This window comes from Trichosurus vulpecula, chromosome 8, assembly GCF_011100635.1.
Source record: "Trichosurus vulpecula isolate mTriVul1 chromosome 8, mTriVul1.pri, whole genome shotgun sequence".
Taxonomy (NCBI): Eukaryota; Metazoa; Chordata; class Mammalia; order Diprotodontia; family Phalangeridae; genus Trichosurus; species Trichosurus vulpecula.
In genome coordinates, this window is record NC_050580.1 from 164,741,278 (window position 1) to 164,767,914 (window position 26,637).

Genomic DNA, 26,637 nt, shown 5'->3' on the forward strand with positions numbered 1-26,637 from the left:
GCCCTATGAAGTTAACATGGTTCTTGATATTTTGGTATCTCATTGGCCTATCTGATAAGATACTGGCCCAAAAGGTCAAAGATCATGGATTTGGATTTTACCCAGGAATATTTCATCCTGCTCTACTGGTCCAATACTCAACTTATTTGGATAGACTGAATGTTGAGAGGAAAGAATAATATGAAGAAGCAGTGCACTAAATTTAAAAGAATGGATCTGAGTCAGACAACGTGCTTTTAAATTTCATATCTGCTACTCACGGTATGTCTTTGTACAAATCAGTTTCATTCTCTGAGCCTTGCTCTCTTCATCTATGAAATGAGGGAGTTGGACTAGAGGATTTTTAAGGTTTCTTCCAGGTCTAAAATTTCTATGGTTCTAACTACCACTTAAAAATGAACACAAGAATGTGAACTCCTTAGAGGCAGAGACTGCTTCATTTTTGTCTCCATAACCTCAGTGCCCAGCATAATGCCTTGCACATAATTGGTGTTAAAAAGTTAGTTCAATTGAATTTGTTCAATAGGATAAATGCATACATATGCATCTATATATTTAAATAAGACACTGTGATGCCAATCAGTGACTAAAGATCTTTCCAGCCCACTCAATAGGCCTCAAATGGGGCCACTTAAGGGAAGCTTGATTAGAGGTTTCTTTGTAGGCAGGCTTACACCCTTTACTTACTATGTGCTAAGCCCCAGGCCTACATTCTACTTACTAATAAGCCCCAGGCCCACAGCCTTCTGCTGATTGGATGTGAAGCCCTCAGGCCCTAAAAAGAGTATACATACTCAGAAGGAAGCCATTGTAGGGTCGGATTTCAGAATTTAGCCCAGGGTGAAGGAGTAAGAATTCCAAGTTGACAGAGCTGCAGAGAGAGTGCAGAGAGGAGAGTGGAAACCAAGGAGCTGTGGAGACCAGAGAACTGAGTGGGGAGTGAATTCAGGCAAGCAGACAGTCGGGATTCATGAGGTTACAGGATGACTTGGTTCCTTGCTGCAATATTGTGTTATAATTTCCTTGTTGTTACGTTGAGGTGGACATACTGGTTTTGGAATACAATTAGTGTTATATTGAATTGGAATTACTGGTTCTGGGATTTGATCCTCTGGTGTCATGTTATACTTCCTCTGCTTTCTACCTGGAGAATCTTTTATACTTTGCGATTCTGAATTGTATAGCCACGTTCATGGTCATCTTTGAGGTCATAAATCTTGCCTTGCTGATAGAGACACAAAGACAGTTTGATGTTCAGGACACATACACACACACACACACATGTAGATGTACAAAAACATAGTTACAACATATAGAACCCATAAATTTCTTGGATTTTACCCTGTAGTTAGTTTCCTGGAGTTGTGAAGGAAAATCGTTGTCCATTTCCCATTTAGAGAAATTTTCATCAAAGTGGGGTTATTTCAACAGATCTTTGAAAAAGAAGGATGGTGCTTGGAAAGCTAGAAGGGGAAAGGCATTACTAACCTAAAGAATAGACCTAAGAAGGCACAAAGTTGGGGCTCAATAAAAATAAAAAGTTATTTGAACAAACACAGGAATGGCAAAGGCTACAGTATTTCTTTCCTTTCATAGTGAAATATTTTGTTGATGCAATGGGATTTTTATTTATGTTGCCTGTCAGGAGTGATTGCAACAACTGCAGTAACCTCTCCATGGAGTACAAAGGAATCAGCAAGTTTGAAAAAAGAGCGTGGTTTTTGACTGGCTCTTTGTCATTCTGTTTGGTGATCCTATCTATCCTCAGCATGAAATTAGGAGAGAGAATCATAAGAATTACAGATTTAGAGCTGCAAGAGACCATAAGAGGTCCTTTAGTTCAACCTACATAGAAAGGAACTCCCTACTACCATATATTCTACAAGTGGGTATCTAGCTTCTGCTCAAAGATCTCCAAGGAGAGGGGTGGGATCCTACCATCTCTTGAGACAGCCCACTCTACTTTTGAAGAGCTCCAATTATTAGGAAGTTTTGCTTGAAAACAATCCTAAATTGCTCCCACCCCCTTTTGCATTTTCTACCCGCTACTCCAAGTATTGCCCTTTGGAGCTGAAGTGGACACATTTAATTCTTTATATAACATCGCTTTGTCACTTATAGACACTTACCATGTAACTCATCCTCAAGTCATTTTTCTCTAATTTAAACAAGCCCATTTCCTTAAACAGATTCTCACAGGACAAGGCCATTCCCCATCCAGGACAGACTCTAGCTTATCCATTCCCTCCTTAAACTATAGTGGCCAGAAATGAAAACAACAATCCAAATGAATTCCTACAGGAGCAGAGTACAGTGGGACTATTACCTCCCTATTACTTGAATTGAACTACTTTAAGTTACTGTCTTAATAGTTTGCTTTCAACTTGGAGAACCTTCAGATCCAAAACACTTAGCAATGTAAATATAAGACACCTTAAAGAAAGCCAAATATTGATGAATTTTTTTCCAGACTACCCATCACCTTGAACCATTTTTTCCCTTCTGTTAGTGACAGATGAGTGAGAGATGACTATGTATGTAAAAAACCATGACTCAAATCCAGCTGCCTCTGAAATAAGGACACTCCATGCTTTGGTGACTTACCCTAGAATAAGCGTATACTTTATGGCTAGCGGAACTGTTTGCACAATGAGGTGATGTATATACTATCCAAAGTTCAAAGCCCTCTGTGAAAGCCAATTATTATTTCATTTCCAAACAAAACCATGAGGAAAACCACCAATTAGAAAAGCCACAGTGTCTTAAATACTCAGCACTAAAATGGTTCATACATAACTTGGCAATTGTTAATTATTATTATTATTATTTTTAATAATTTTTTTCCTTCAGTAAAGCTGAAAGTTAATATCCTTTTATTTAAATACACACACATATCTCTCCAAATAGGGTTTTAGATTGAAGTACTGATTTTTCTCTATACCCATTTTTTGTCATCTGAAAGATTCATTGCATCATTTTTCTTTCCTTTATTCCTTCATTCAAGGAGCATTATAGCTCCTTGAGGGCAGAGACTGCTTAATTTTTGACTCTGTATTCCCAGCTCTCAGCATGATGTCTTGTACACAGCAGACATTTGATATATGCTTGTGGAATTAAATTGAAATGAATTCCTTATTATTCTCACCAATGATGTAAAAAATAATTGAGTGTACACTGTGCATGGTATTAGATATGATTCCTTCTACTGTAATCACATTAGAGGAACAAGGCATATACACAGGAAGGACAAGCAGTAATAGGTTGCATCATATGATTAAGTGACAAATCAGAATTATGGATAATAAATACTATAGAAATTCAGGGGAGAGATCACTGAGAACTGGCAGGAAAACACAAACAAGGTGGGGCTTCAATAGGATAGGACCCAGCTTGTCAGCACCTATAAAGCCTAGTTTCTCCTCTTAAGAAGGCCCAGGAGGTATGAGCTGAAAGGACACTAGTCTCTTTGTAGTATATTTCTACTTGGGAGATGGATTGTTGGACAAAAGAGGATCTGGGAAGGTTGAAGAGTATGGTATGGAAAAGGGTAGGTTTGGGTGGGTAGAGAAACAAGAGACTCTAGGTAGGTAGGAAGAATAGGGTGCCTGCTAGAGGGTACTAAGTGTTAGAAAGTAGAGTTGTAAAGTAGAAAGTAGTGAGCACTAAAAACAACTTCATCTACTTCATAACTATGCTTTGGGCTGACTAGATGTGTCTCACAACTTTGGGCAGAACAAGTGGGTAATAAATGTTAAATTAATTCTAATGGAGATTACCATCAAAGCGTATGAAATCTGAGGGCACAGATTAGGATAGGATTTAGAGAGCAAATAGCTCTGTACACCTTGTTCTTTTGATTAATATTCATATAATTAAATTCCAAATACTATTAACACATCCTATAGCATTTTAAATTTGTCAAAATGTTTTCTTAAAAACTCTGCAAGGTAGAAAATCAAGTTTCTAAAAATATTTATTGAGTATGGAGAGTTAATCTTAAGACCAAGAATACCAGCAAAGGAAATATCTCTGATTGTATGAGCTTGAAAGAAAAGAAAGACAATTCCTGCACTGAAGACACTTATGTTCTACTGTTTTTATGGGGGAAGATAACACATGAATGGAATTTGAAAGTCAAGGGGAAGGACACCCATGCAAAGGCAGCAAAAGAAGACTGGAAAATCAGTTGTGGGTACCAAAGAGGAATGAAGGAGTAAACATGAATATTCTGGGGGTCCTTCCTTAAAATGAACCATAGATTGAAGATGTATATACTCCTGACTGTCTGCACTTCTTTCTTCACCATGCTCCAGCAGCCTTCTAACCCTGAAAGCTATTTTTACCAATGTGCTCAATCATCTCTCTTTTCTTGGAAACCCTATAGCTCCTTCTTTCAACTGGTTGTTCCTGATGGAACTCCCAAGCCAGTCAGGTTTGCTCCTTCATTCCACTCTGGGACCTACTACTGTTAATACAAATTGCTTTTGACACAATGTGCAGGCGTATGCTTTTCCCACCCTTTCTCTTTCATCTTTCTTTTATATGTTGTCTTCTCCCATGTTTAGAACATTAGAATGTGAGCTCCTTGAGGGCAGAGATTGTCTTTTTTGTTTTTCTTTTTATACAGTGCCTGACATATGGTAAACATTTAAGAAATACTTGTAGAATATAAGAAAAGAATGACCTAACGAAGATAAAGAAGGTAGAAGAATTGCAACCAAGAGAAGTAGAGGGTAGATGAGAGAGAAGAGAAACAGCAAAATTCGACTGAAATTAGAAACAAAACTGAATTTGATACTCTGTTCTCACTAATAAAATGTTCCCTCTGGTTTTATTTCTCTAATAATTTTTATAAAAGTGGATTACATGCTACAGTGGATTTGCAATTAGGAGACCAAAGTTTCCCTGCTGTTTAATAGTCCTTAGTCTGGACTTTTTAGTATCATCAAAACTCCTTACAGCATATAACTTCAATAAGATGATAGGATAAATGGAAAAGCCTAACTCCAGTTCTCCATCATACAATGAGAGATCATGCATGAATCCTTTTTGCCATCTGATCTCAACTTCTTTGTCTGAAAACAAGAATTAAGGAACTTAATTCTTTCACAAGGTAGGTATCTCTCAACCTTTACCCACTGGCTGGGAAGATGGTTCCTAATAGAAAAGAGTGCAAAACCTTGACTTCACTGCAAGGGATATGTGGCTAACTAATTAATTGGTAATAATGTCACATAATCTGAGTTTCCAAAGGCCTATATGATAACTTGTCCATAATTTAAAATAGTTAAAAGGAGAGTCCTTCTGAAAATTTAGAGTTCAATGCGTTAAAAATTAAAGAGGTTTTATTACTGTGCTGTAAGAAGTGATGAACATGATGAATATAGAGAAGCATGGAACAATTTGCTTGAACTGATACAAAGAAAAATAAGCAGAATAAGGAAACCAATTTATATAACAACTACAAAATAAGGTAAATGGAAACAACAACTATACAACCATTGAAAATGAATTATGTGAAATCATAAGAACTAACTTGGCTCCAAAGAAGAAATATATCAAGACAGTTCCCTCCATCATTCTTTTGCAGAGGTATGTAGGTATACATGGTATGTAGGTATACACAGGTATCTTATGTCAGATTTTTTTGATATATTGATCACTTTTTATTAATTTTTTCTCTTCCTCCTACCCCCACCCTCCTTGAATAAGAAATGAGTTTTTGAAGAGGAGAAGACTGATACAGTAGAAAAGTCTAGGTGGTAGAAAACAAAAGATTAATAAAATTTATTCTAAAATAAAAAAATTAAAAGAATTCTCAGTTACTAATGAATGTACATCAATAAAAGCACCATTTATTAAACACAAAATATAGATTTCCATGTTTCTATAAATCAAATTGCAAAAAATGTTTTATTAAAAATTTTAGACAAAATTTTGATTTAAGGCCTAAAAGTAAATGAAATCCCTATATTTTCTTTAAAATAATGGCCTTTGGAAAATAAAAGGCAGAGAAATAGGAAAGGATATAAATGAATATACCTAGAACCCTTTATGTTAAATGTGAGGTCATACAAAACCAGAATCTGAGGTAGGTCTTGACATAATGTCTATGTTGATTGATCTTCTATCAAGCCATGCTCTGTGGCTAGTGGAAAACCTATCACTATGTGTGTCTCCAAAGGTTTATCCTTTAGCTTCTGCATTTTGTTTGTTTTGTTCTTTTGCTTATTTTAACTCCCTCAGAGAGCTCAGTATTCTTGGCAACTCTGACATTCATCTTTTTTTTTTAATCCTTCCATCCCAGCTATCATCGTATATCTCTTCTGCCCTTTGTAGCTAAAGTCCTCCAAAAGACTGTCTACAATAGGTGCTTCCATTTTCTTTCCTCTCACTTTCTTTTTAACTCCTTACAATTTGACTTCCAATCTTATTATTGCATCCAAACTGTTCTCTCTAAAGTTATCAATCATCACAGGTACTAAATCCAATGGTTATTTCTCAAACCTCATTCTTCTTGACCTCTTTGAAGGCTTTGACACCACTAATTACTCTCTTCTCTTTGAGAATCTCTTCTCTCTAGGTCTTTAGGACATTATTTTTTCCTGGTTCTCCTCTCACTGATTGTTCCTTCCCTGACTCATTTACTGGAGCCTCTCCTCAAATCACAGGTGTCTGTGATAAATACCCAAATTAACTATAAAAGACATATGAAGGAAGACACCATCTTCATCCAGAGAAAGCACTGATAAATATCAGCAAGTATAGCATGATTTTACACACACACACACACACACACACACACACACACTCACTCACTCATATTTATGTCTAATGGTAGCCAACTCTAGGGCAAGGAGGGGAGGAAGAGGAAAGGAAAAAAAGGGAAAAAAAGAAAGTAACATGATAACTTTATTATATGTTTAAAAGAAAATAGCAAGTTGTACATAATAGATTTGCAGTTTTGTGTGCAATAATCTTTCTTTTCTATGCTACTGTGTTATAGAAATGTTTGTTTTATTTCTTAAGTTCAAAATAAATTTTTTTAAAAATTAATTAAATTTAATAGTTCTATCAATTACTTTAAGGTTTGGATCGGAAGAAAGAGTTTTGACAAATGGGTAGGTCACCTAGAAGGCATTTCATCACTCAGATAGATTGTTATATAATCTCTAAGATCCCTTCCCAATGGCCCAGGAGCACCAGTGGAGAAAGGCTACAATTGGGATTAACCAGGGTCAAGGATTAAGAAGGCATTGTCCATAGCAGACATTTAATAAAGATATACTACATGAATTGATGAATGAATGATGGACACATTATTCCAAGCTTGAAATATGATCATGTTATACTTTTTCTCTTCATCATTGCCCAAATCTAATTGTTACCCAAATTCTATACATTCTACAGTCTCTGGAATCCATCACCTCCTTTTCATTCCAACTGCTATTGTATATGAATATTCCCTCTTCCTAGATTACTGAAATAATCTCCCAACTATTCTTCTTACCTCCAGGCTCCCTCTCTTTTATCATACAAACTATTGCTAAAAGAACCTTTAAGGTTGCTATCTAAAGTGACATAATCTTTAATCATGCACACCCACTACCATCTAAAAACATCTGATGGCTTTATATTGTCTACCCAATCAAATACAAACACATCTTGCTCAGATCAAAATCCAGGTCGGTAACTTGCCTGGCTCAGATCACTTGGGCCCTTACTTTATCTTCGATCAGATCACTTTTGGAGGAATGAAAGCTTGCAAGTCTCCCCTACCTATCCCTGAAATCCTTGAATAACACAATGCTCAATATCTGAAGAAAGAAGGAAAAAACTCAAGAGAACCCAAGCTTTAGCCAAACATTCCCTCCAGAAAATTGCAGAACTTGGCGATAACACAAAGCCTGAAGACAAAAAGTAGACTTGGAAGAATGAGCAAGAAGTCAAAAGAATCCCACCTTAAAGAACTGGTATGGTGATGGGAACAACCAAGACAAAAACACAGAAGAGAATGACCTCAAAACACTGACAAGAAAAGCCACAAAGAGAAACACTGCTTGGATACAAGTAAAACAAGAAATTTTTTTGGTAAACATGAAATGAGTTTTTAAAAAATTAGAAAACTATTTTTTAATTAACAAAATGAAAGTACAAGAGCAAAAAAATATGAAGACAAATTAAAGTTATGGAAGAAAGAACTGGAAAGAGAATTAACAGATTGGCAATAGACATATGAAATCTTACCCAATTAACAAATTTCCTGAAAATTATAATGGATTAAATAGAGAATAATAATTCCTTAAGACACCAAAAAATATTAACATCAAAAGACTGAAAAAAGATGAAAATGTAAGGTTTCTCATAGCTAAAACAAATGATCTGGAAAACAGATCAAAGGGGAGATAATTTTAAAATTACTGGACCACTTGAGAGCCATGACTCCCCACTTCTCCCCACAAGAACCCTAGGCATCATATTTCAATAAATCACAGAAGAAATTGCCAAATCTCATAAAACAATAGTCAGAAGTGAAAAACTGAAAGAATCTACCACATAATGCCTGAAAACAATTCCAAAATGAAATCTTCCAGGAACATTGTATCTAAACTCCTGGGATTCCATGTCAAAGAAAAATATACTATAAGCATACAGAAAGAATTCAAGTACCAAGGAACCATAATCAGGATCACAGAATGTTATTAGTCACCATTATTAAGAATGAACGAATCTGAGATAATAAATTCCAGAAGACTTATATCCAAGAATAACTCATCTAGCAAAAGTCAGTATAACATTACTGAGTAAAAATGGATTGTTAATGAAATAGAGGACTTTTAAGTATTCCTGATGGGAAAAAAACGAGAGCTTCCATGAAATTTCAAAAAATAAATATGAAAATCAAGAGAAACATAAAAAGGTAAACATGGGCAAGCAATCAGAAGGAACTAAATAAGAATAAAATATTTACATTCTAATGTGGGGACAAGATATTTGTATTCACTTTAAATCCTATCATCATCAGAAGTCATTAAAGGGAGTCTAATAAGACAGAGGGACTGGGAATGATTTGGTTATGTTTTGATAATCTTAGACTGAAAATAGAGGGCAAGAGGAATAGTGTAAGGAGGGGAAAGAAGAGGAAAGCGAGTAAAAAATTATTTCATGTAATTGGGGCATTCAAGCAGAAGTTTATACAAACAATGAGAAAGGGGTGGAGGGACTGGACTACACTCTCATCTGAGCTGGTGAAAGGAGGATAGTACACCCATATAAAGAGATGAGTACAGAAATGCATTTTGCTCAACAAGGAAACAGAGAAGAAAAGGGAGAACAGAGAGGAGGCAGTGAGAGGTATAGTAAATTGAGGGATGCATTAGTTGTAGAGGTGTTTAAAGGGGGAAAAAATTAAAAGATTAAGAACTTGTCACTGGGTGAGGGAAAGAGAAGGGTAGGGGAGCAGAAGAAAATAGCTCCAAACCTATAGAACTAGCATTGAGCACACTTATCTCACTTTTCACCACCATTTTCTTTATAAAAAGGGGAAAGTAAGCAAAAAGAAGGAAAAGTAGAAAGGAAAGGAAAGGAGGGAAACACACAGTTAAAGTTTATAACTGTGATTGTACAAACAAAATCAATCAAGCTAAAATTTGAAGAGAAACTGGTAAATGTGGGGGGAAACGCCTTACAAGTTTTTCCAATAAAGGTCTCTTTTTTTTTTGAATTTCTTTATTTATTTTTAGTTTACCACACACAGTTCTACATAGTTTTGAGTTCCAGTTTTTCTCCCCTCCCTCCCCCCTCCCTCCCCAAGATGGCATGGAATCTCATATAACTGTCATGTATAACTTCGCATTGAATTAATTTATGCACTAGTCAAGTCGTGGAGAAGAATTTTGACCAATGGAATGAATCATGAGAAAGAAGAAACAGAACCAAAAAAAAACCCCAAAAAACAAAAAAAGAAGCAAAAAAGGCGAGCATTTAGTGAGCCTCGATCTATATTCAAACTTCGCAGTTCTTTCTCTGGATGAAGATAGCATTCTCCATCGTGAGTCCCTTGGAGTTGTCCTTGCCCCTTAGGTTGCTGAGAAAAGCGCAGTATGTCAGCGTTGGTCCTCACGGAATCCATATATCTCTGGCTGTGCGCAACGTTCTCCTGGCTCTGCTCTGCTCACTCAGCATTATGTCGTGTAGGTTTTTCCAAGTTGTTATGAAGTCTGCATCATCCCCATTTCTTATGGCACAATAGTATTCCATCACCTTCATATACCACAGCTTGTTCAGCCATTCCCCAATTGATGGGCATCCCTTTGATTTCCAATTCTTAGCTACCACAAAAAGAGCTGCTATAAATAGCCTTGTACATATGGGTCCTTTTCCTGCTTGTGTGATTTCTTTGGGATACAACCCTAGAAGTGGTATTGCTGGGTCAAAGGGTATGAACATTTCTATAGCCCTTTGGGCATAGTTCCAAACTGCTCTCCAAAATGGCTGGATCAGCTCACAACTCCACCAGCAATGCAACAATGTTCCAATTTCCCCACATCCTTTCCAGCATTTATCATTTTCCTGTTTTGTTATATTAGCCAATCTGACAGGAGAGATGTGGTATCTAAGAGTTGTTTTGATTTGCATTTCTCTAATCAGTAGTGATCCAGAGCATTTTTTCATATGCCTGTAGATAGCTTTAATTTCTTCCTCTGAAAACTGCCTGTTCATATCCTTTGACCATTTCTCAATTGGGGAATGGCTTGTATTCCTATATATTTGGCTCAGCTCCCTGTATATTTTAGAGATGAGGCCTTTATCAGAGATACTAGTTGCAAAGATTTTCTCCCAATTTTCTGCTTCCCTCCTAATTCTTGTTGCATTGGCTTTTTTTGTACAAAAACATTTCAATTTGACATAATCAAAATTATCCATTTTGCATTTTGTAATGCTCTCTATCTCTTGTTGGGTCATGAATTCTTTACTTTTCCACAAATCTGATAAGTAAACTATTCCTTGCTTTCCCAAATTACTTAGAGTATCAACTTTTACTCCTAAATCATGAACCCATTTTGACTTTATTTTGGTATATGGTGTAAGATATTGGTCTATGCCCAGTTTTTGCCCTACCATTTTCCAATTTTCCCAACAGTTTTTGTGAAATAGTGAATTCTTAGCCCAGAAGCTGGCCTCTTTGGGTTTATCAAAGAGTAGATTGCTAAACTTGTTGATTTCATCTACTTGTGTACCTATCCTATTCCACTGATCCACACCCCTGTTTCTTAACCAGTACCAGGCAGTTTTGATGACTGCTGCTTTGTAGTACAGTTTAATATCTGGTGTGGCTAAGCCACCATCTCTAGCATGTCTTTTCATTAATATCCTAGATACTCTAGACCTCTTGTTTTTCCAAATGAATTTTGTTATTATTTTGTCCAGCTCAGTAAAATAATTTTTTGGTAGTTTGATTGGTATGGCACTGAATAGATAGATTAATTTAGGTAAAATTGTCATTTTTATTATATTAGCTCGGCCTAACCATGAGCAACTGATATTTTTCCATTTATTTAGATCTGATTTTATTTGCGTGAAAAGTGTTTCATAGTTATGTTCATATAGGCCCTGGGTTTGTCTTGGCAAATAGACTCCCAGATATTTTATAGTGCCTTCAGTAACTTTGAATGGAATTTCTCTTTCTATCTCTTGCTGTTGGGCTTTGTCAGTAATGTATAGGAATGCTGAGGATTTATGTGGGTTTATTTTGTATCCTGCAACTTTGCTAAAGTCGTTTATTATTTCAAGTAGTTTTTTACTTGATTCTCTAGGATTCTCTAGATAAATCATCATATCATCTGCAAAAAGTGATAATTTAGTTTCTTCTTTCCCTATTCTAATTCCTTCAATTTCTTTTTCTTCTCTTATTGCTACAGCTAATGTTTCTAGTACCAAATTGAATAATAGGGGTGATAATGGACATCCTTGTTTCACCCCTGATCTTATTGGGAATGCATCTAGTTTATCCCCATTACAAATAATGCTTGTCGATGGTTTTAGGTAGATGCTATTTATAATTTTGAGGAAGGTTCCACTTATTCCTATGCTTTCTAGTGTTTTTAATAGGAATGGGTGTTGTACTTTGTCAAAGGCTTTTTCTGCATCTATTGAGATGATCATATGGTTTCTGCTAGTTTTGTTGTTGATATGGTCAATTATGCTAATAGTTTTCCTAATATTGAACCAGCCTTGCATTCCTGGAATAAATCCTACTTGGTCATAGTGTATTATTCTCATAATGAGTTGCTGCAATCTTTTTGCTAATATTTTATTTAAAATTTTTGCATCAATATTCATTAGAGAAATTGGTCTATGATTTTCTTTCTCTGTTTTAACTCTACCTGGTTTGGGTATTAGTACCATATTTGTGTCATAAAAAGAATTTGGTAGGACTCCTTCTTCACCTATTTTCCCAAATAGTCTACAAAGTATTGGAATTAGTTGTTCTTTAAATGTTTGATAGAATTCACATGTAAAACCATCTGGCCCTGGAGATTTTTTCCTAGGGAGTTCGTTGATGGCCTGCTCAATTTCTTTTTCTGATATGGGGTCATTAAGAAATTTCACTTCCTTCTCTGTTAGCTTGGGCAGTTTATGTTTTTGTAGATATTCATCCATATCTCTAAGGTTGTCAAATTTGTGGGCATACAGTTGGGAAAAATAATTCCTAATTATTGTTTTGATTTCCTCTTCATTAGAGGTGACCTCACCCTTTTCATTTTTGATACTAGTAATTTGATTTTCTTCTTTCTTTTTTTTAATCAAATTGGCCAAAGATTTATCAATTTTATTGGTTTTTTCATAAAACCAGCTCTTTGTTTTATTTATTAATTCAATAGTTTTCTTGGTTTCAATTTTATTCATCTCTCCTTTGATTTTCAGTATTTCTAATTTGGTATTTAATTGGGGGTTTTCAATTTGCTCTTTTTCTAGCTTTTTCAGCTGTATGCCCAGATCATTGATCTCCTCTTTCCCTATTTTATTCATGTAGGCATTTAGAGATATAAAACTTCCCCTAAGAACTGCTTTTGTTGCATTCCATAAGTTTTGGTATGTTGTTTCATTATTGTCATTCTCTTGAATGAAATTATTAATTGTTTCTCTGATTTGTTCTTTGGCCCACTTATTCTTTAGAATTAAATTATTTAGTTTCAAATTAGTTTTTAGCTTATTTTTCCATGGTACTTTATTAAAAATGATTCTTATTGCATCATGATCTGAAAAGGATGCATTGACTACTTCTGCTTTTCTGCACTGGATTGTGAGGTTTTTATGCCCTAGTACATGGTCAATTTTTGAGTATGTGCCATGTACTTTTGAGAAGAAAGTATATTCCTTTTTATCCCCATTCAGTTTTCTCCAGAGGTCTATCATATGTGCCTTTTCTAAAATTCTGTTTACCTCCTTCACTTTTTTCTTATTTATTTTGAGGTTAGATTTATCAAGTTCAGAAAGGGGGAGGTTGAGGTCTCCCAATATTATAGTTTTGCTGTCTATTTCTTCCTGTTACTCCCTTAACCTCTCCTCTAAGAATTTGTATGCCTTACCACTTGGTGCATATATGTTAAGCAATGATATTGCTTCATTGTTTATGGTGCCTTTTAGCAGGATATAATGTCCTTCCTTATCTCTTTTAATTAGATCTATCTTTACTTTTGCTTTGTCTGAGATTAGGATTGCTACACCTGCTTTTTTTACTTTAGCTGAGGCACAATATATTTTACTCCAGCCTTTTACCTTAACCCTATGTGTATCCCCCTGTTTCAGATGCGTTTCTTGTAAACAGCATATTGTAGGATTATGGTTTTTAATCCATTCTGCTATCTGCTTCTTTTTTGTGGGAATGTTCATCCCCTGCACGTTCAGGGTTATGATTTCTATCTGTGTCTTTTTCTCCATCCTAATTCCCCCTGTTTATGCTTTTATTTCTCCCTTTCCCCTTCTCCTCCTCAAGAAAGTTTTGCTTTTGACCGCCGCTTTCCTCAGTTAACCCTCCCTCTTTATTCCCCTCCCTTGTCTTACCGTTACCCACTTGCTACTTCTCCTGTCCCTTCTGCCCACCCCCCTCCCTTTATCCCCCCTTACCCTCCCACTTCCCGTAGGAGAAGTTAGGTTTCTAAACTTATCAGAGTATGTTATTCCCTTCTTGAACTAGATCAGATGACAGTAAAGCTCAAATACTGCTCTTCTCCCTCCCTTCTTTCCCTCTACTATAATATGTTTTTGTGCCACTTCCTTTGGTATAATTTACCCTTTTCTACTACCTCCTTACCACTTCCCTCATAGCCCTCCCTTTATATCTCTTATTTATATTTTATATCTTTACATCAGTTAATTTATACAGGCATTCACAACCTATGTATATCCCTTTCATTTGTCATAATAGTTGTACCATTCACAAGAATGATTTATATGTGTATATGTATATATACACACATATACATATACACATATATATATATATATATATGTATATATACATATATACATAAACATAAAAAACATACATAAGATGATATAATCCCACATAAAGATGTAAACAACCTGCCCTTATTGGTTAATAAGGTTTGTGGGGTTTTTCCCCCTGGTTACCTTTTTATGTCTCTCTTGAGTTTTGCATTTGGAGATCAAATTTTCCATTGAGTTCTGGCCTTTTCATCAGGAAGGTCTGGAATTCCCTTATTTCATTGAATGTCCATCACCTTGCTTGGAAAGTTATGCTTAGTTTTGCTGAGTAGTTGATCCTTGGTTGTAGTCCCAGCTCCTTTGCCCTTCGGAATATCATATTCCAATCTCTCCTGTCTTTTAATGTGGAAGCTGTGAGATCCTGCGTGATCCTGACTGTAGTTCCACGATATTTGAATTGCTTCTTTTTGGCTGCTTGCAGTATTTTCTCCTTGAGTTTATAGCTCTGAAATTTGGCTATAATATTTCTTGGTGTTTTCAGTTTGGGATCTCTTTCAGGGGGTGATCGGTGAATTCTTTCAATCACTATTTTGCCCTCTGGTTCTAGGACCTCTGGGCAGTTGTCTTTGATAGTTTCTTCGAAGGTACTGTCAAGGCTCCTTTTTTCATCATGGATTTCCGGTAGACCAATAACTCTCAAATTGTCTCTCCTGGATCTATTTTCCAGGTCTGTTGTTTTGCCAATCAGATATTTCACATTTTTTTCTATTTTTTCATTCTTTACGTTTTGTTTTATTACTTCTTGATGCCTCATAGATTCATTAGCTTCCACTTGCTCAAGTCTAATTTTGAATGAGTTAGTGTTTACATTTTGCTTTTGAGTCTCCATTTTCAATTGGTTGATTTCTCCTCTGAGGGTGTCCTTTTCTCTCTCTAGATTCTGAATCTGTGTATCCTTTTCGCCAATTTTATTCTTTAGGGACTTGATTTCATCAGTGAATTTTTTTTCCATTTTTTCCATATTTTCTTTTAGCTCCCTAATTTGGTTTTTAAAATCCTCCTTTAGCTCTTCCAGCAGTGCTTTTTGGGCTGGAGACCAGTTCATATTAGCTTTTGAGGTATCTGAGGTATCTACCGTGTCATTGCTGTCTTCTTCTGTGTTGATATTTTGATCCTGCCTGTCTCCATAAAAAGAATCTATTGTCCTCGGTTTTTTTGTGTTCTTCTTCATGTTGGTTTGCTTTTTGCTGGCTCTACAACGAATTTCTATCTGTGGGTCTCAGGGCTTTCTGTCCCAGCTTTCTTATTCTGGGGGTTGTGAGTCTAGAATTATAACCTTCAGTTTCCTGAGGTGTGGGGGAGGGGTCTGGCTCCCTGGCGTCTCACTCCCTGTGGGTGCTCTCCAGCACTTGCTTTTCAGCAATGGTCTCAGCTGTTTGTTGTTTGAGCTGATGTCTGGCACTTCCCCTGGGGGAGCAAGGTTACGTCTGGGCTCCTGGCGTTGACCCCTGCCGACTCTGCCCTTATGGGACTAATGAACTTCTGCTATTTGATCACTGAAGCCCCACTACTTTCTGCTCAGTTCCAGCGTTCTTTTTTTTTTTTTCCCGAGGGATTCTCTGGGTGGGGAGGGGAGGGATTAGAGCTGTTTACCTGGACATTAAGAACTCCCGGAAGTTCAGGAAGCGGCGTTCAATATGTTTGGACAGCAAACTTCTGGAGACGGTGTTTCATGGGTGGCGTTGCGCTGCCTCTCGTCGCTTCCACAGACTGCCGTCCTGTGTTGGGAGTCCTGGGGATCACCGCCGGTTTCGGGCGCCCAGCTTTCTCTCAGCCCGTCTCCCATGTGGATCTCCCCGCCAGCCGCTTCCACCTTGGTCTGGAGCAGCTCCGCACCGAGCACTCTCCAAGCCCACAGGTTCATGCCTCCGGCCCCTCAGACTCTCCTGGCTCGGAAATTTGCCCTATGCAGACTGCTCGCGGTCTCTGAGTCTCTCAAATCTGCTCAAATTCACTTTTTTATAGGAATCTGACAGACCTTGTGAGAGAGCTCCGGCAAGACGCTACCTTCATCCAGCCATCTTGGCTCCGCCCCCCCCAAAGGTCTCATTTTTAAGATACAAAGAGAGCTCCTCCAAATTTATAAGAATAAGGGTTATTCCTCAGTTGATAAATGGTCAAAGTATATGAAGTGTTAGCTTTCAGAGGAAGAAATCCAATCAATAGCTATGTGAAAAAAGTTTTAAATCACCAATAATGAGGGAAATGCAAATTAAAACAACTCTGAGGTTCCATCTCACACTTATCAGATTGGCAAAAAAATCACGGAATAAAAGAAAAAAGAAATTTACACAATAACTTTATCATATATTTAAAATTGATAGAAAATTATACATAATAGATTTGCAGTTTTATGTGCAATCATCTTTTTTATTACAGTATGATATAGAGGTGTTAGTTTTATTCCATAAATTAAAAATTAAATAAAAATAAGTTTTGAAAATTCTGTGGGAAAACATGTATATTGACTATTGGTGGAGCTGTGATCTAATCCAGTGATTCTGAAAGGTAATTTGGTACCATACCTGCAAAGTCATTAAACTATGCATTATCTGTGACCCAGAAATAACACTATATGAACTCCCAAATATATTAGAGGAAAGGGGACCATGTGTACAACAAAATTTATAGCAGGTCTATTCTGTAATAGCAAAGAATTAGGAAATGAAGATTATATCCATAAATTTGGAATGGCTGAAGAAATTAAGGTATAAGAATGTGAAAGAATATTATTGTAAGAAATGGTGAAAGAGATGATTTCCAAGCCACCTGGGAAGAATTGTATGAATTAATGCATAGAGAAGCAAGCAGAATAATGACAATTTATACAGTAACAATATTTTAAAGACAAACAACTATGAACAACCCAAGAACTTCGATCAATGAAGTGGCCAATCATGATCCCAAATGACTCATGAAAAATATATTAACCACCTCTTCTTGTAGAGGTGATTAGAGTATAGATTGGATTTTTTTTGGACATGGCAAATGCAGGAAATTTTCTTCATTGTATATGTTTGTAACAAGAGCTTTGCTTCTCTTTGAAACAGGAAGAGGCTTTTCAATGATTAAAAAAATAAAATTTGATTAAAAATACCTTGTGTTACGGCAACATCTTATATGTCACAATAAGTTCTAAATGTACATGTGAACTAAATATAAAAGATATCATAAAAAAAAGATATCATAAAATTAGAAGAAAGGGAAGTAAACACATTTCATAATTATAGCTAGTGGAAATAATTAAACAAGGGATAGAGATGATAATAGGAGATAAAATTGAAATTACTATTACATAAAATAAAAAAGCTTTTAAAAAACAAGACAAAAAAGGAGTTAAAAATGCAGTTAGGTAGGAATAAATGTTGGGAGCAATATCTTTTTATTAAATTAATTTATTTACTTTTAGTTTTTAACATTCACTTCCATAAGATTTTGAGTTCCAAAATTTCTACCCATCTCTCCCCTCCCCCGCCCAAAGATGGCATGTAAAATGGGCTCAACATATACATTCCCATTAATTCTATTTTCACATTAGCCATGTTGTAAAGAAGAATTAGAACCCATGGGAGAAACCAGGAGAAAGAAAAACAACAACAATAAAAAAGAGAGAGCAAATAATATGCTTCAATCTTCATTCAGACTCCATAGTTCTTTTCCTGGATGTGGACAGCATTTTCTATCATGAGGCTTTGGGAGTTGTCTTAGATCTTTGCATTGCTAAGAAGAGGTAAGTCTATCAAAGTCAGTCATGCCCATAATGTGGTGGTTACCTTCTGGTTCTGCTCACTTCACTCACCATTAGTTCATATAAGTCTTTACAGGTTTTTCTGAAGTCGGCCTGCTCATCATTTCTTAAAGTACAATAGTATTCCACTACATTCATGTACCACAACTTGTTCAGCCATTCCCCAACTGATGGGCATCCCCTCAATTTCTAATTCTTTGCCACCACAAAAAGAGGTGTTAAAAATATTTTTGTACATGTAGGTCCTTTTCCTGTTTTTATGATTTCTTTGGGATATAGACCTAGAAGTGGTATTGCTGGGTCAAAGGGTATGCACAGTTTTATAGCCCATTGGGCATAGTTCCAAATTGCTTTCCAGAATGGCTGGATCAGTTCACAACTCCACCAACAAGGCATTAGTGTTCCAATTTTCCCACATCTTCTCCAGCATTTATAATTTTCCTGTTCTGTCAAGTTAGCCAACCTGTAGGTGTGATGTGGTACCTCAGATTTGTTTTGATTTGCATTTCTATAATCAATAGTGATTTAAAGCACTTTGTTCATATGACTATAGATAGCTTTAATTTCTTCATCTGAAAAGTGCCTGTTCATGTCCTTTGACCATTTATCAATTTGGGAATGACTTGTATTCTTATAAATTTGACTCAGTTCTCTATATAGTTTAGAAATGAGGCCTTTATCAGAGACACTGGTTGCAAAAATTCTTTTTCAGTTCTCTGCTTCCCTCCTAATCTTGGTTGCATTGGCTTTGTTTGTGCAAAACTTTTCAATTTAATGTAAATTAAATTATCCATTTTGCATTTCACAATGTTCTCTATCTCTTTTTTGGTCATAGATTCTTCCAATCTCCATAAACCTGACAGGTAAAATATTCCTTTCTCTCCCAATTTGCTTATAGAATAAGCCTATATATCTAAATCCTGTACCCATTTTGACTTTATTTTGGTATACAGTGTAAAATGGTGGTCTATGCCTAGTTTCTGCCATACTATTTTCCAGTTTTCCCAGCATTTTCTGTCAAATAGTTAGTTCTTATCCCAGAAGCTGGAGTCTTTGGGTTTATCAAATAGTAGATTACTATAGTCATTGACTACTATATCTTGTGTACTTAACCTATTCCACTGATTCAACACTCTATTTCTTAGCCAGTACCAAGTAGTTTTGATGATTACTCCTTTATAATACAGTTTTAGATCTGGTACAAGTAGGCCACCTTCCCTAGAATTCCTTTTCACTGATAGCTTGATATTCTGGACCTTTTGTTTTTCCAGATGAATTCTGTTATTATTTTTTTCCAGCTCCATAAAATTCTGTGGTAATTTGATTGGTATGGCACTGAATAAGTAAATTGATTTGGACAGAATTGTCATTTTTTATTATATTAGCTCAGCTTACCCATGAGCAACTGCTATTTTTCCAATTATTTACATCTGATTTTATTTGTGTGAGAAGTTTTTTGTAATTGTGTTCATATACTTCCTGGGTTTGTTTTGGCAGGTAGACTCCCAAATATTTCACAATGTCAATAGTAACTTTAAATGGAATTTCTCTTTCTAGCTCTTGCTGTTGGGCTTTGTTAGTAATATACAGAAATACCACTGATTTATGTGGGGTTATTTTATATCCTGCAACTTTGCTAAAGTTGTTTACTATTTCAAGTAGTTTTTTACTTTGATTCTCTAGGATTCTATAAGTATATCATCATATCATCTGCAAAGAGAGACAGCTTTGTTTCTTCTTTGCCTATTCTAATTCCTTCAATTTCTGTTTTTTTCTCTTATTGCTAAAGCTAATGTTTCTAGTACCATATTGAATAACAGTGGTGATAATGGACATCCTTGTTGCACTCTCAATCTTACTGGAAATGCTTCTAGCTTATCCCCATTACATATATTGCTTACTGATGGTTTTAGGTAGATGCTACTTATGATTTTAAGGAAGACTCCATTTATGCCTATGCATTCTAGTGTTTTTAATAGGAATGGGTGTTGCATTTTGTCAAAAGCTTTTTCTGCATTTATTAAGATAACCTTATGGTTTCTGTTGGTTTTGTTGTTGATATGGTCAATTACGCTGATAGTTTTCCTACTAGTAAACCAGCCCTGAATTTCTGGTATAAATCATACCTAGTCATAGTGAATTATTCTCACGATAAGTTGCTGTAATCTTTTTGCTAATATTTTATTTAAAAAGTTTGCATCTATAGTCATTAGGGAAATTGTTCTATAATTTTCTTTCTCTGTTTTGACTCTTCCCAGTTTAGGTATCATTACCATGTTTATATCATAAAAAGAATTTGTTAGGACTCCTTCTTTGCCTATTTTCCCAGTCTACATAGTATTGAAATTAATTGTCTTTAAATGTTTGCTAGAATTTGCTTGTAAATCCATCTGGCCCTGGAGATTTTTTCCTAGGGAATTCATTGATGGCTTGTTCAATCAATTTCTCTTTCTGAGATGGGGATATTTAAGTATTTTATGTCCTCTTCTTTTAATCTGGGCAATTTATATTTTTGTGAATACTCATTTCACTAAGGTTGTCAAATTCATTGACATGGAGTTGGGCAAAATAGTTCCTAATTATTCTTCTAATTTCCTCTTCATTGATGGTGAATTCACCCTTTTCATTTTTGATACTGGTAATTTTTTTTTGTTTTGTTTTTGTTTTTTTTTTTGTTTTTTGATACTGGTAATTTGGTTTAGCAGCAATGTCTCTGAAAAGGTTTGGCATCTGTAACAACAATGCTACTAGCAGCTGCTGTGGAGGTGTAAGACCAATAACACTAGCACACAGGAGGGCTGCTAACACAGGTTCTTTTTTTTCAGAGGGGGGAAGGGAAGGAAATTGGGGTTAAGTGACTTGCCTAAGGTCACACAGCTAGTAATTGTGTCAAGTGTCTGAGGCCAGATTTGAACTCAGGTCCTCCTGACTCCAGGGCTGGTGCTCTACTCACTGCGTCACCTAGCCACCTCCACGCAGGCTCTTTGATCTGCTTTTCTAAGGAAAGCAACTTTAAGGAGTTTACAATCTCACTTTAATTAAACATACATATATTATTCACTTAGTTCAGGGGAAAAAGGCAACACCCTGAACTTCAGAGAAAACACAAACAGAAATTACAAGCAGAAATTATATAAACAGACCAAATAACACAAATCAGCAGACAGGGCTTCTATCTGTCCATAGCAATACATACATAGTTACCAGAGAGAGAGAAGTACCAACATCTGGGTTTTCGAAGCTGGGGATGGGGGGTGCTCCTTAATGGCTACCCAGAGTCTCATATGGCTAAATCACAGGAATGCTCTTTCAATGAATGAGCCACCAAAGCAAAATGCTAACCTAAGAGTATGTACACACTTCTTCAGGGTCAGCCTACAGAGGGTGTCACAACCATGTGACTCATACATATGTGACTTAGGCTTTCTTGTGGCTTAAGCAGGTCATCAAAGACTCTTGATTCAAACAAAGGCAAGACTCAATCAAAGGCACCTGGTTGCCTTAGTGCTGAGAAGAACTAGAACTCCAAAAGAAAAACAGCATAACAAAATTTCCACTTTGCTTGCCATTACAGCATCCAAGATATGTAGGAAAATGGTGCAAATATTTTAGAACAAGAACAACCCCCAACAGACAAATGGTTTTAGGGCAAGAATAGGCAATTGCCAAAGGAGGAAAGAAAAGTTACCAGCAACCATATGAAAACTGCTCCTAATCACACAAATTTGAACTCTTAAGATTCCACTTGACAACCAACCAATTGGTAAAGATGGCAAAAGATAAAATTGGCAAATGTTAGAAGGGGCATAAGGGAACATGCACACTAACACACTCTTGGTGAAATTATGAAATAACCCAACATTTCCGAAAAAATGGTTTGGAACTATTCCTTTAAACCGAAATCACTAAATTATGCATACCTTTTGATCATTTTGATACTGGGCATAGAACCCAATGAGGGCAAAGACAGAGGAAAAGAACATAGAAATACAAAAAATATTTAGTGTAATACTTTTTGTTTTAGTAAATAATTGGAAGGAAAGTGGGTGTCCAATTATTGGAGAATAGCTAACCAAACTGTAGTATATAAATGTAATATTTCTGATCAATATATTTCTGATCAATGCAGTAACTGATCATGACTTCAAAGACAGATGATGATGAAGCATACTTCCTATCTCTTGGCAGAAAGATGGTAGAATCTAGGTACAGAATGATATGTTTTCACATATAAACAAGATATTAATTTATTTTGCTCAACTTTATGTATTTGTTACTAGTGGGAGCCTTTTTTTGAAGCAAAGTCTTCAAAAAAATTAAAAATTTATTTAAAAGTCTAAAAAAGGACCTCACTTGTCTATCAACTCACTCAATGATGTAAACTTAACTTCAACAGTCAAGTGAAAAACATGCTCAGATCTAGTAATGTGCTATAATGGAGAGTGGCTAACATGGACTCATAAGATTTGAGTTCAAATCTTATATCTGCCATTAACTGCTTACATGACCTTGCGCAAATCATTTAAGCTCTTTGGCCCTCAGTTTGCTCATCTGTGAATAGAGAATGTTGGCTTAAATAAACTCTAAAGTTACTTTCAGTTCTAGATCTATGATATATTTTACAGCCTTCCCAAATAATTCAGTATGCCCATAAAGAACTATACTCTCTGACCTTTTATGAATAATTCACTAAAATTTACCAATGTAGCCACAGCCTCAGGGTAGTCGATTTTATGTTTCCATTAGTACATTTTTTTTCTTATTTTAAATTTAAATATCTGGTCAAGAGAAAGACAAGATGTATTTTAATGTAATTTTAAAATCCACAATAAATAATTTTTTCATAGCTTTAGTTATTACTTTCATTTCTTCTTTACAATTCATATTAAGAAATCAGTTTTATTGATTTTCTTGATTTTAAATACCTGTTTATGTTTTTATGATTATAAAAGGAAAAAATAATAATTTCTAGTTATATCCCCTCTGACATTTCAAAGGTTACTTTTTAATAAAAAGTAATATATTAGAACAATGATAAAAATTATGAACTGTATAGTATCTCCAAATTCATAACAATTGTGTACATTTATAGGTAGGAAGATATGGATAACTTGGAGCTCCAAGAATGCCTGTGTATGTATAGGAACTATCTTGCATTTTTTTCTTTAAGTTATTTTCTATTATGTTGTGACACATAATTTTCCCAAATACCAGCTAGGATTGTAATTATAAATTGTTGTTAATCAGGTTAGGCAGAGTATGCTAAGAAGCACAGATTTCAGACTTAAGAACACTAATTTAATTTTTTGTACTCTAAATGAGAGATATCTGACAATTGGGTTAATACACCACCAGAAAAACTGAAAAATATTTATAATAATATTCTTACCATAAATGAAATGAGACGACATAAAGAACTTGCAGCAAAAAAGAAGGATAAATTAAAGGTTCTTCCCAGTGGTACATTAAAAGAAGTCCAATCAGTCAAGCAACGAGTATGCATTAAATACCTGTGAGTGTGCTTGAGGTACAAATAAGATGAAATAATTGTTTCTCTAAAGGAGCTTATATTCCAATGCATGATCCAATAAGTACATATATAAATATATAAAGAATTAATGTGAATAAAATAGTAAGAAAATAAATGCAAAGTAGATAAATGCAATGTAGAAGAAGGGAGGTCACTAGCAATTAGGAGGAATCAGGAAAAGTTTAACATAGAAAGTAATGTTTGAATTTGATCTTGAAGAAAGAGAAGAATTCAATGAGGTGAAAGTGAGGTACATTTAAGGTATGGGCGGCATGCAATGACATGGAGATAGGATACAGGGCACAGTGTATTAGGAACAGAAACAGGGCCAGTTAGGTTGGACTGCAGAGTGTAAGGGAGTAGTAATTGTCCAGTGAGGTTAGAACTAGGTTGTGAAAGACTCTAAAAATTAAACAAAGGAGTTTAAATTTGAACCTTAAGATAATGGAGTAGGCGAATGTCATGGCCAGACATTCAGTTAAAGAAAATCACTTTAGTTCTTGTGGGGAGGATGAACTAGACTGGAGAGAGGCTTGAGGCAGGGTGACCAAAAGGAGACATTGCAGTAATCTAGGTGAGAGATAGCAAGGTCCTGAACCAGAGTGGTGACTGTATGAATAGAAGGAAGGTTTGCATTTGAAAGGTGCTATGCAAACTGTGCTCAAAGACAAGAATCATCATTTCATGGGGCATGGACTTTTCCTTATTTGTATAAGCAAACACACAACTATAAAAACAGCTGCAACTTATAGTAGCTGTTAAAACATTCCCCACTGTTACTTCCATATATCTTCTTATGAATAGCCATTATTTTATTAATTATGCATGACTCTCTGGTGCATAGCATAGTTCCTGGGTCATAGTAGGTGCTTAGTAAAAACTTGTCGACTTATTGATCTAATGTACATATCTTTTATGTACCTATTTATAAAAATGCTGTCTTCCCCATTAGAATGTAAATTCCTTGAGGGCAAGAAATGCCCATTTTGCCTTTCTTTGTATCCCCAGCACATAGCACAATGATTGGCATATAGTGAAAAGAACAAAAATATGCATTCATGGGTTTATGCACAAACATATGTTTTTGAGGATGGAAAAGTAAAATCCTATAAAATATCTAAAAAGAGCTTCCAAACTTTGACAACGGATAGCTTGATTCTTGGTGACTTTGCTGATGAGGTGGGCAATGAGGATGGTGGCTAAAAATATTAGAACAGTGAAAGATCAAACACTTGTATTTTCAGGAAGACTTTCTCCTATATACTATGAACATATTATTGAAGAAGAATATGAGACATTAATGGATATAGGGAGTTCACTCTATATGTCTCAATGGAAACATAGATGTATCTACACACATATATGTACACTTGCATATATGTGTGATGTTTATGTAACACACATATGTATGTAGACATATAAAAAGGAGACAGCATATAGGGAATGATTGATTGCTGCAAGAAGAATAATTTCAGAGCTAAGCTGTCCATGTAGTCACATCTACAACTATTTAAAATAACAGTTGTCATCAATTACATATTGGAAGAAAGGGTACAAATGCTGAGGACTATGAGAAACTTATCCTCCAAAGATTTTTTTTTAAGGGTAAGAACTTACATACAAAAAATATATCACAACTTTTTTGTTGCTGTTGTAGCAAACTTGCATCAAAGTGGTTGCCCATCAATTGGGGAATGGCTGAACAGATTATGATATAATAATGTAACAGAACATTTTTTTTGTCCTGTTAAGAAATGATGTAAGGGATAGATTTGGAGAATTTCAGGACTTGTGTGAACTGATGCACTGAAGGGATCAGAACTATGAAAATAATATTTGCAATGACTACAACATTTTAAAGGAAAACAATTATGAATGACATAAAGAAGGAAGGAAACAAAGCATTTATTAAGTGCTTACTGTGTGCTAGGTACTGTTCCAGGTGCTTTACAGATATTAGCTCCTTTGATCCTCACAATAACCCTGGGGGGTAGGTGCTACTACTATACCCATTTTACTGTTGATGAAACTAAGGCAAACAGACCCAGCTCTTCATCATCTCTGCTACTTAGCTGGCAGTTAGGCAAATCATGACTCCAGAAGACTGAAGATGAATCATTTTCCCTATTTCTTGGAAGAAACACAACGAAAAGTGCAAAATGAGATTCTTTTTCTCACGTGGCCTATGAATGTTTTGTATTATTCTACTTATTTGTTATAAGGTAGAAATTATTTGTTTTTTTATTTTTTTGAGGAAATAGGATTTGAGAAGACTGCTAAGATAGTGATAAAGAAGGAAAAATTCACCACAATATCATTAAAAATAGAGAGCAGAAATAAGTTCATAAGGGAACACAGAGAAACAGGGCAATTTGAAATATTTTTTAAAAAGCTACGTAGTAAAGATCTATGGCTTCATGAGGAATGTTTTCTCCCCTCTTCTTTGTATAAGGAAATGTTCATGCTTTTTGATACTTCTCAAGCTTATGATTATAAAAAGGAAATTTTAAAGTAAATTTAAAATGCTAATAAGATTGCTTGAGCCTTACTAACTACACACAGAAGAAATGTATACAGGAGTCAATGAAGTTTTAAAGGCACTTAACTATCAATTTTCCAGATAGATCAAACAAAGGAAAAGCCCAAAATGGAAAAGATCATATACAGTATTATTGTGATGAATAATTAAATGAAAGGTGACTAAAGAGATATTAGCAACTGCGGATCTATAATGCCTACTTTCTTATCTCTATAAAATTAACAAGAACAGGAAACAGATTTTTTGCTAGAAGTTACACAGGAATTGCCAATCCTCATTAATAGAGGATCTTTCGATACTAGGACTCCT

The 26,637-nt window shown here is 35.4% G+C and overlaps 1 protein-coding gene across 1 annotated transcript in view; it reads right to left on the bottom strand.

The window, feature by feature from the left end:
* Positions 1 to 26,637, bottom strand: part of UNC13C (unc-13 homolog C) — a 580,271-nt gene that overhangs the window by 173,881 nt on the left and 379,753 nt on the right. The window lies entirely within an intron of this gene.